The sequence below is a fragment of the Nycticebus coucang genome, chromosome 6 (assembly GCF_027406575.1).
Source record: "Nycticebus coucang isolate mNycCou1 chromosome 6, mNycCou1.pri, whole genome shotgun sequence".
NCBI classification, from domain to species: domain Eukaryota; kingdom Metazoa; phylum Chordata; class Mammalia; order Primates; family Lorisidae; genus Nycticebus; species Nycticebus coucang.
This window is the reverse complement of record NC_069785.1, coordinates 90,094,277-90,104,412: the sequence shown is the minus strand read 5'-3', so window position 1 is coordinate 90,104,412 and position 10,136 is coordinate 90,094,277. Positions and strand designations below refer to the sequence as shown.

Below are 10,136 nucleotides of genomic sequence, written 5' to 3'. Positions count from 1 at the left end.
TACATAGGTAGGATAAAAATAGCACTCAGATGTTGAAAACCTAAATTTATCCAGCACATTTAAGCCTCGTGCAGCAATACATATGTGGTATCTGTTTTTACTAATGGATTTTTATTTCTGGCTTTTTCCCCCCTTCTTGCTTTGGTAATGCTAGATGTATATACAAAAATTTAGATATTTATCCCAAAATTGGTACTTTACCAGTCCTGATTTGATACAAACAATATAACTGGGGCCATTATAAAGTTAAGTGAGTTTTCAACAAATACAGTGAGAAATCCAATTATCTTTCCATAGAAAGCTTTTGTGTAGAGTCATTGTTAAATAAAGGAGGGAAGCCAGGGAGAGAGTTAGGACAGCAATTTCTCCAGGACACTGGAGAATTTCATCCTGCATATACATTAATCCATTCATAATGGCTTCCCCCAGCCCCTGCAGTCAGCCCACCAAGACCATCTTTAACTCCCGCTCTATTTCTGGTTACTGGAGGCTTCCTTTTGGAGGCAGAGCAGAGAACCAGGTACATATGACTTGGGCAGGAAATGAAAAGATGCAATGCAGAGCCTTCATCCAGTCAAAGGGCATAAAACTGACTTCCAGAAGGAAAGCATGGCACCCTTCCCCTGGCACCTCAGTCTAGGGCCCTCACAGCTTATCAGACATGAGAAGAAACAATTTTTTTGCAGTGGGTCCAATTCTGCGAGCCTTTGGTTGGCCTTAGATCAGCGTCTCTCAAAATGTTACAGGCGCATGAACCATGTTGGTATCTGGGTAAAAATGCAGATTCTGATTAACAGATTTAGAGTGAGATCTGAGATTCTGCCTTTCCAGAAAGATAGCAGTTGATTTCCCCATTGTTAATCCATGCACCTGAAGTATCAAGAATCTAAATTAACCTAAACTTTAGCTGGGACACTGAGTCTTCCACTTGATTCTCAGCAGTAGCCATTAAAATTATTGTCAGGATGGAGCTTAGAGACCCTCTGGTCTTCAAAAATTACTAGCTGTGTGACCTTGGGCAAGTTACTTAACCTCTCTGTGCCTTGATTTTTATAAAAGATTGGTTATGGGGATTAAATGAATTGCACTTGCTACAGTGCCTGGTATTCAGCATTCACTGCATAAATACTAACTAAAACCATCTGGTTTTACTGCCTTATTTTACAGATGAAGAGATAAGTCATTCCGAAGCAAAGAATCTTGCTCAGTGTGACACAGCTTGCCAGTGCCAGAGGCTGAGCAGAAACACAACCTCCTGACTTCTACATGAAAGCCCTTTCTAGACCCCATGGGTCTGCTGCTTAGCTGGAGTCCATTGCTAATTGAGAAAGCTGACCCCATTGGATACCTAATCCCCCTCACCTGCCCCAGCACTGGAAATCCACAGAGCAACTGTGGCTTAAAGCACACACCCAAATATTTTTGCTCCAGCCAGTCCTGACAGCTCAAGCCTTCTGCCATTAATTATGAAGATTACCCAGATAATTGATTTAATTGGGAACAGAGAGAATCAGCCAAAATGGATTAGATTGCCTCAGTGCAGTGTGCAGATCTCTGGAACTCTTAGGGGGGAAGCCTTTCCTCCCTGGGGGAGATTATGGATGCTTAATCCATAATCAACACTAGTGTTGTGTATGTTGGGTCCATACACAACACTAGTCTTGGGGACTTGGTTGTGTATGGAACCAAGGAACATACAGCCCTCCCCTTTTCCTTTCCACCTTTATAGAAACCCTCAATAAAGTTTTTTTTTTTTTTGTAGAGACAGAGTCTCACTGTACCGCCCTCGGGTAGAGTGCCGTGGCATCACACGGCTCACAGCAACCTCTAACTCTTGGGCTTACACAATTCTCTTGCCTCAGCCTCCCGAGCAGCTGGGACTACAGGCGCCCGCCACAACGCCCGGCTATTTTTTTTTTGTTGTTGTTGCAGTTTGGCCGGGGCTGGGTTTGAACCCGCCACCCTCGGCATATGGGGCCGGTGCCGTACTCACTGAGCCACAGGCGCCACCCCTCAATAAAGTTTTTAATGTCCACATTCACCAGTGATGTTTTTTGGGATGTCAGAAAGCAGAAAGAGTAAAAAATTCTCTCTCAATGTGGTTTTATAAATGGGCATTAGCCACAGTCTGTTCCAGCTCAAGGATGAAGAGCAACACAAACTCTTTTTTTTCCCTGCAGTAAAAAGAATGGAATAACTTTCTTTCTACAGCAGTGCTGACATGAATAACTGAACTGGAAAAAAATATTAGCTGTCTCTCTACTGTTGGTGCATAATAAAAAATATATATATCATCTGCTCAGCATCTGCCCAGTGAGAAGTTACAAAAACACTAGCAAATAAATGCACACTGCAAAGTATCTTCACTTTGTCCTCCCTACTGGTGCAGTTGAAGTGGGGTTATCAATCTGGCTCTTGGAAACCAACTGTTTTTGTATCCACTTATTCTAAAGACAGAACCTCGCATCACTTTAACTTCTGTAGAATATTTTTTCTGTTTCTGCATGTATCGAAGCCATCTTGAAAATCTGGTAGATAGAAAGCCGAGAGGAGAGGGGCCACCTGAATAAAATATAGAAAGCTGGTGTTATTGAGACAAAAGCTAAATCATGTGTTCCTCACATCTTCAAACTTGGGAAACTCAAAACAAAATGGCTCTGGAGATTTGTGATGGGATATAGAGCCTTTGTCTTTTAGGTGACTGCTGACATTCTAATCAGTGCTGAGATGGAAATAACAAAGCAGACACACTTCTATCCATTGTGGATACATTTATTGAATGCCTTGATGTTGTTTTGTTTGTGTTGTGTTTTTGGAGACAGGGTCCTGCTCTGTAACCTGACTCTAGAGGGCAGTAGTATCATCATAGCTCACAGCAAACTCAAACTCCTAGGCTCACGGGAGCCTCCTGGCTCAGCCTCCCAAGTAGCTGGGACTATAGGTGCCCACCACTAGACCCAGGTAACTTTTCTATTTTTTTGTAGAGATAAGGGGTTGGGGGATCGCACTCTTATTCTGGCTGGTCTTGAACTCTTGGCCTTAGGTGATTCTCCTGGCTTGGCTCTCAGAGTGCTAGGATTACAGGCATGAGCCACCGCTTCCAGCCTGCCTTAGTATCTCTCAGAGGCCCCAGGAACCTGCCACCATAAATCTAAACTATATAAAATGTTGCTTTATATGCTTTGACAACATTCATTATTTGATGAGATAAGATATTTTCTCATCCCCTATTATGGATCAAATCATATCCTTTGTCTATCTCCCTCCCACAAAAAAGTCAAGTTTTAACCCTCAGTACCTCCGAATGCAAACTTGTTTGGAAATAGGGTTGTTACAGATGTGATCAGTTAAATGAAGATGAAGTCATACTGGAGTAGAATTGGTCCTTAATCTAATATGACTGGTGTCCTTCTAAAAAAGATGGTCACATAAAGACAGACATGCAGAGAGCATACTATGTGAGGATAGCAGCAGAGGTTGAAGTGAGGGGCTACCAGCCAAGATAAGGACAGCTGGCAGCCACCAGCAACCAAAGGGAGGCACGGAAAAGATTTCCCCCTAGAGCCCTCGGAAGGAATCAACCCTGATTTTGGACTTCCGGCCTTCAGAACAATGAAAGAATACATTTCTAATTGAGCTTCCCAATTGTGCTACTTTATTACAATAGCCCTAGGCTCCTAATATTTCTGCTTGTAAGGACTGTTTCATGCCTATCCTTTATGTCGAGTTAGAAACTGGTTGGCCCTCTGAGGTGAGAATGAATCTGAGATTCCAGGAAACAAATTAACTTGAAGACAGGAAACTTTCCCAGCCTCATGCAGAGGTCGGACTGAGCCAGTGTATTGTTAGAGATGTAGCACTTTGTTTCAAAGAACATACCGAAGACCTTGGGATCTCCTTAGCCATCTGTCTGGTACCTGTCAGCGTGAAGCAAAACACATTTGAAAATGTGAAGTTTTGACTGCACCCCATTTCAACCATTCACTGTTCTTTGATTTATTCAATGAATATTTATCTTCTCCCCACAGGGACAGGAAACTGACGTGTTGAGAACTTAAAGTAACTGGTCTTATCTTCATCTGCATTTCCATAAACATTTATATTCACATCATCGGTGTCACAATCTATAGTTGATTGATTTTTGAGTTGTGTGTTTTTCTGGGCCTGATGTACACCAGTTTATGAACAGATAAGAGCTAGCAAAATTTCTACTCGGAGCCTATACATAAAATGGCACCACTAGCTATGGTTTATGCAAAAAAATAGCTTTCATCCTTCCTGGCACACGACAGACCAACACTACTGGATGGGTGATGGATGCTGATGTTGACAGCTTTGTATTGTGGTCAATTACAAGGCCATCCCTGGACCCAGCAGGCACCTGTGCTGGGATCCATTAATGATATCTCCACCACGCACACGAGGAAGTAATAGAGGGAATGATCTGAGTCTTTGAACCTTGCTCTTCAGGCTCAAATGGAAAGGCTTTAAAGTTATACCTTAAAAAAGAAAACTGCAAAACATAAAAAAAGACTTTAATAAAAGAATGTGTTACACTATGAATCTTGGAGAATGGTTTAAAAAAACTCAGCACACACTTTTTCTAGCTCTTTTATAATGATAATGTACCTGATTTTATAGACTAAAAAAGTAAAGCTGGCATTTTGCTTTTCTAGATGGCTACTTCTACTTTCTAATCTTGGGAATCTTGTTTCTTTTAGGGTCTAGATTCAAAACCCCTCCACCACCCAAGAAACTCACAAATCAGAGCACAGCATCTCTAAGTGTGTGGTAACTTTTGGCCAACAATTTGACACAATGCTTGCTCCTTAGAACTCATTAATGTAAGTGTAAGGTGACTTCCTAAACATCCCTGTTGAAGTAGCTGGTAAAGATAATAGCTGTTTAACAAGGAAAACTGGTTTGAACACCTGTGTATTTGAACAACTGGTTCCAATGTAAAATAACAGCATCTTTGAAACAGTCAATCCCTTCCTGAAAAAAAAAATTACATGCTGGTTTTTATACAATGTCAAATAGTTTGGTAGATCAAGTATCACCAATCTATGAACCAGTTTCATTCCTTTGGCTGTAAGGAACTGATAACACCCATATAGCAATGCAAGGGTAGACTCTGGCCACCCTGGGTCATAAACCATGCCTATGGTAGTAAGGTGGAGCCAAGTGGTAAGTCGGCAAGGGCCTGTCAAATGGGGGCAGAGTTCTGATTGGACCCAGCACAATAGGGTTGGGATGGTCTGCTTATCAATGAGTAAATATTGGAGCCCATTTCCAGATTCTGATCTCCTTTTTTTTCTATGTATTCTCTATAGTTTTGAGTACTGCACCTGAAAATAGTAGTGTTTTAACAAATTCTGATCAAGCAAAGAGGAGGCACCAAGGTAAAGAGCATATCTCCCTCCGCTGCCTCACATCTTCTAGAGAAGCCTATCTGATGCCAGGAATGGGTTCCCAGTCCAAGGTGGAGTGGCTCTGGACTTTTCCACAGTTACCTTTCGCAGGGGTCCTCAAACAGCGGCCTGCGGGCCACATGAGGTGGTGTGATTGTATTCATTCTGTTTTGTTTTTTTTTACTTCAAAATAAGATATGTGCAGTGTGCGTAGGAATTTGTTCATAGTTGTGTTTTTTTTTAAACTATAGTCCAGCCCTCCAGTGTTCTGAGGAACAGTGAACTGGCCCCCTATTTAAAAAGTGTGAGGACCTCTGGAAGGCCTCATTCAATGTGCAAGAGAATACTAAAGCTGGTTTGATCAAGCTGCCCTGAAGATGAGGGAAAAGACTGGATCATACCCTGCAGCAGGGGAATGAACATAATGAATGGCTGTCTGGAGCCTCACAATCTTTTTATTTATTTATTTATTTATTTAAATCAGTTTTATTTAAGAATTTCCAACATCGACAACTCTTACAAAAGCATCCAAGCACAGGACACGGAACCGCAGCAAACAGCATGCTTATGGGCCGCTAACAGACATTAGAACTTCCACCCTTCTTTGAGACACCTGAGCTCACTGGTGAACTCTGCTTCCAAGTTCTCCTGCAAAGCAATCCACAAGCTCAGTCCATGTTCTCAACCCATCAGCTTCAGTTCACATTACCACACTTACAGATCAGTAACAGAAGAGAACACACACCATACGGCATTGACAGCAGTTGACAAAAGGGTAGGGGAAATACAAGTATCATTTCACTTAACACATTCAGCTAAGATGGGTTATCTAAGAACAAAACTCACTTAAAGTCTTCCAACAGACGTGATGTCCTTTGAATGCAAAAAACATTTGTACATTATTTGCTATCATTGCTCTCTGCACATGCTGTCAACAAAGCCACAGGATCAAGAGACACATCTCGCCAAGTTAAAAAATATCCCTTATGTACTACCAAGTCTCTGCACGCGCTCTCCTTTTCTCGCTCATACTAGCCTTTCATGCCTCGGCACCACCATCAATCCCACACAAGGTTTCAAAGTTCAAACAGCCTTCTGGTTCCATATCACAGCCTTGCGTTCATAGCGTTGATACAACTCCATGAAATAAAGTAGCGGATAAAAATGGGACACCCACCGTCAAAGACGAAGCCTATGATGTGTGATGACGAATTCTCGAATGAGAAAGCAAGTAGACAGAAGTATTCCTATGGCAGAATATTTACAGCACTACTTTCAATGAAGTGCTTCTTCCATAAGCATTTGAAATGAGATGAACTGCAGAGATTAAATGAAGGCTTCATATTGTACTTTTGTATAGGAGGGGAGGCAAGTGTTAAAAACAAAAACAAAAGAACCAAACACTGTGACATCATGATCTCCCAAAAGGAGATTTGCTTAAGGAAAAAATCCATATGGTGGGGTCCAAATTAAAACAAGGAAAAAAGAATGTAGTTCTAATCAATGGTTTCCATTTTGAACATGCAAAGAATTCACTTGACATGTCCAGGGATAAATTATTACAGGAGAAACTGTTTGATATCAATTGTAGTGTTGGTTTACCAATCAGGCAAACAGCAGTTTGCTTTCAACCACTCAATATTTCAACCCTTCATGTAACAAAACTTATAAAATTCCTTTAGCTCTTCCTTTTTTTCTAAAGAAAAATGTCAAAAATACTGCTAAATATACTCCACACTGAACAAACCAATTTTGAAAATTCTTAGTATATATGTATTTTACCATATACTTACCATGAGCATAGAAAAATTTAACTTCCCACCATTTCACAGCAACCAACCATAACCCAGTCTACATCTCCCAGTCAGAAGACTTAGAATCCATGCTTGAACTAAAGCCTCCATTAAAAACACAGCTGCATTTGATGCTGACCCCCAACCAATTGCTGCACCAGAATTAGAACCACTGTAAGAGTTATTTCCACAACCAAAGGCCTGATTTGGCTCTCTCTGCATGTTGTGTTGGCTTTGGTTATTACCTGACGGACCTGACTGGTTCTGCTGACTGGCTAACATGCCCATCATACCCCAACTGCTCTGCAGCGCTGCCTGGGCTGCAGCCATCATTGCTGGATTAATGCTGAAAGCACCAGAGTTCATCCCACCACCCATATTACTACCTTGATTGTTTCTCAAGCCAGCTCCACCCCCTCTACTATTAGCAAATCCACCCTGATTCCCAAAGCCACCTGGATTACCACCAAATCTTCCACTTCTTTCTAACTGTCTATTGCTATTGTGCTTAGGTTCGGTATTGGATATATGTATGCTGACTCCTTTAATGATCAAGTCCTCTGCACAAAGAGACTGGGCAACCTGATCATCTGCAAACGTAACAAAGGCAAAAGCCCTGAATGGTTTGGGAATGAAGACATCTACCACTTCTCCATACTGACAAAAGAACTGCCGCAACTCATCATCAGTCATTTCCTCTGTGCAGCGCCCAACAAATACTTTTCTGCTTCTCAAAGGTTCATCCAGGCTCTGCTTAGAATTAGGAAGTTTACAGTCACACCATCGTCCATCTTTCATATGTTGATGCGACATTACTTTCACCTGGGTTTCATATTCCGTAAAACGAACAAAGCCAAACCCTTTTGAATGACCAGTTTTTATATCTTTCTTGACCTGCACCATAAGAACTTCCCCAAAGTTACTAAAATATTCCTTTAGATCCGGTTCTATTGTTTTCCACGGGACACCCAGCACTATTAAATCAGATGTTTTCTGGACTGCTCTTTTCACTTTCACTACTGAGGAAGCATCTGTCTCATCCATTTTCCTTTTGTTATCTTTGGGATAGTTGACAACATATACCAGATTTCCCCAACCAGCATCAGGGGCATGCAGAATTCCTTCACCAGCCGCACACCTCTCATACACTGAGATAATGGATTCCTGTAGTGCAGCCCACATGCCCCTGGAAATTGGGCTGTAACTGTGGACAGCAGCACTGTCCCATCATCTTCTGATGGTATTTCAATGGGCTCGTGATTCTCATCTTCAGTTACCTGAATATATTCAGACATCTTTTCTTATTTTTCCGCTAGGCTGCTGCTAGGAAGCCCAACAGGGAAACCGAAGCAGCGAGGAATCCAAAAGCATCCCAGCCAGCGCTTTGTTCCCACAAAATGGAGCCTCACAATCTTTTCTTGTCAATCACCATACATTTTTTGTTGTTGTTATTTGCATCGTAATGAGAGCATACTGTATTGATCTCACGTGAAGTGTTGCTTTTCATCTCAACATCTTTTTTTTTTCCAGGTAACACTAATTGCATTTGTTAGGTAAAGTCCCTCTAATCACCATACATTTTTTTATGATCTTTCTTTTATTATTTACTTATTTATTTTTATTGTTAAATCATAGCTGTGTACATTTGTGCAATCAAGGGTTACAATGTGCTGGTTTCATATACAATCTGAAATATTCTTATCAAACTGTTCAACGTAGCCTTCATGGCATTTTCTTAGTTATTGTATGCAGACATTTCTATTCTGCATTTAGTAGGTTTCACCTGTAATCATTCTAAGATGCACTGTAGGTGTGGCCCCACCCATTGCCCTCCCTCCACTAACCTCCCCCCTCCCTTCCCCTTCCTTGGCCCTTTCCCCATAATCTTGTGCTATACTTAGGTTATAGCCTTCATATGAAAGCTATGAATTAGTTTCATAGGAGGGCTGAGTACATTGAATACTTTTTCTTCCACTCTTGAGATGCTTTGCTAAGAAGAATATGTTCCAGCTCCATCCATGTAAACATGAAAGAGGTAAAGTCTCCGTCTTTCTTTAAGGCTGCATAATATTCCATGGTATACATGTGCCACTATTTGCTAGTCCATTGGTGGGTTGATGGGCACGTGGGCTTCTTCCATGACTTAGCAATTATGAATGGGGCTGCAATAAACATTCTGGTACAGATGTCTTTGTTATATTGTGATTTTTGGTGTTCTGGGTATATACCTAGTAAAGGAATTATAGGATCAAATGGCAGATCTACTTTTAGGTCCCTACATATTCTCCAAACATCCTTCCAAAAGGAACGTATTAGTGTGCATTCCCACCAGCAGTGTAGAAGTGTGCCCTTTTCTCCACATCCACACCAACATCTCTGGTTTTGAGATTTTGTTATGTGGGCTACTCTTACTGGGGTTAGGTGATATCTCAAAGTAGTTTTGATTTGCATTTCTCTGATGATTGAGGATGGTGAGCTTTTTTTCATGTGTCTGTAGGCCACGCGTCTGTCTTCTTTAAAGAAGTTTCTCTTCAAGTCCTTTGCCCACACTGAGATGGGATCACTTATTCTTTCTTTGCTAATACATTTGAGTTCTCTGTAGATTCTGGTTAAACCTTTATTGGAGGTATAACCTGCAAATATTTTCTCCCATTCTGAGGGCTGTCTGCTTGCTTTACTTACTATGTTCTTGGCTGTGCAGAAGCTTTTTAGTTTGATCAGGTCCCAGTAATGTATTTTTGATACTGCTTCAATTGCCTGGGGAGTCCTCCTCATAAAATATTCACCAAGGCCAATTCCTTCAAGAGTTTTCCCTGTACTTTCTTCAAGTATTTTTATAGTTTCATGTCATAAATTTAAATCTTTTATCCAGTGAGAGTCTATCTTAGTTAATGGTGAAAGGTGTGGGTCCAGTTTCAGTCTTTTACACATC

The 10,136-nt window shown here is 41.2% G+C and overlaps 1 pseudogene; it reads right to left on the bottom strand.

Moving 5' to 3' along the window:
- Positions 1-7,262: 7,262 nt before the first annotated feature.
- On the bottom strand, positions 7,263-8,583 carry LOC128587507 (TAR DNA-binding protein 43-like; annotated as a pseudogene).
- Between the last annotated feature and the right edge of the window lie 1,553 nt (positions 8,584-10,136).